The sequence below is a fragment of the Corvus brachyrhynchos genome, unplaced genomic scaffold, assembly GCF_000691975.1.
Source record: "Corvus brachyrhynchos isolate BGI_N302 unplaced genomic scaffold, ASM69197v1 scaffold305, whole genome shotgun sequence".
NCBI classification, from domain to species: domain Eukaryota; kingdom Metazoa; phylum Chordata; class Aves; order Passeriformes; family Corvidae; genus Corvus; species Corvus brachyrhynchos.
The window spans coordinates 1,596,614-1,598,212 of record NW_008239284.1 but is presented as its reverse complement, the minus strand read 5'-3'; positions in this window follow the sequence as shown (position 1 = coordinate 1,598,212).

Below are 1,599 nucleotides of genomic sequence, written 5' to 3'. Positions count from 1 at the left end.
ATGCAACACTGGGCTGGGCAGGCGAAGCTCGGGGGAGGTGGCCCTGAGAAGATGCAAGGGGCACAGGAGGATGGGAGGGATGTCCATGTGGTGGGGGTCAGGTGAAGATTTGGGGATGGGTGTCCTCAGAGCTGCCACTCTCAGGTGAGATTTTCCCAACCAGCACCAGAGCAGCAGGGCCAGTTCTCCAGCGGGGCTCCCTGGGAGGGGACACACAGAGGGAACACAAACCACAGCAGGAGGACCTGGTCCTCAGGCATCACCTCTGGGGACGAGCACACTCAGCTCCAACCCTGCCCAGATGACAGCACGTCCAGGAGGACGCAGCCACCGCCGCTGGATACCTCGGGAAGGTGAAGGGACACCCCTCAGCACACACCCCACAGCTCTGGGGGGTGACAATCCACCTCTGCCCTTCTCCTCCTGCAGCCCTGGCCCACCTCACCTCCTGCCCACTGCCTCCCACCTCCTCAGAGGCCTCCAAACCCCGTCTTGTTATGGCACCAGCTGGTCAGAGGAATAATCCGGGTCTGGAGGGAAGCCAGGGCAGAATGCAGCTCGGGAGGGGGGGCTGGCGGAGCGAGCCATGGCAACGCGGCAGCATGCTCCTCATCCTCCCCATCCATCCTTCCCTCCCTCCTGGAGAACGAGCTCAGAGGAGAGGTCCTGCCTCGGGGTCAGCCCCGGGCTTGACCCTCTTGCTCCTGCTTTTCCCGAAGGAAAACCTCCAGGGAGTGCCAGCCCCAGGGCAGGCTGGCACAGCCCAGGAGATCTCCTGCCAGCCGCAGCGGTGCCCAGGGACAGGGGGTTTGGGGACCCTGCGGGCTGCTCCCAACTCTGGGGGAGGGCTGGACCCGAGGGTGCTTCCCCCGGTGCCACCCCTCGCTCCTCTGCAGCATTCTGCCTGCACAAACCCCGCTCCCCCCCTGCAGCCACCCACGCTCCCCCGCCAGCCCCGCTCCGGCGCTGCTGCCCGGCTCCACATTATCATTTTCAGTCTGGAATGATGTTTTTCAGGGAAGAACGGAGCGGTTTGTCACTAAACCCTGAAGGGGAGGATTGAGTCAGATTTCCCTGCTGCTGCCTCGAACCTCTCTCTGCGTGTCTGTGTGTGTGTCTGTGCTCTCTCTATTCCGGCGCAGAGACAATGAATGGAAATAAGGGACACGCAGTGGCGCTGGGCTCTGTCCCCTCTCCGGCGAGGGCACCGCATGTGGCACTGCCAGGGGACGGGGTGCGTGGGCACCAACCCCCCCTCCCTGCATCCCACCGGGCTGGGGGCTGCCCCTGTCCCCACTCCAAATAAACCCCAGCAAAACCTCAGAGCCAACCCCCCCCTCCCCAGCGCCCATCCTGCAGCAGACACACACTGGGACATTTCCCTGCCTTTTTCCCCTTCCATTTTGGGCTCTCTCCTCGCTGCAGCACCCCGGGGTGGGCGGGGGGATGGCGCAGGCCCCCCTCATGATGCCGGGAGGGCAGCAGGGCCATCAATCCACGGGAATCCCCCCCGATTTCCCCCCCTCGCCATCACCACCCACCCGATCACACCACCAGCCCCGGCCGCGCCCTCTGCAGCGGGCGCGGGGGGGCGGGGGG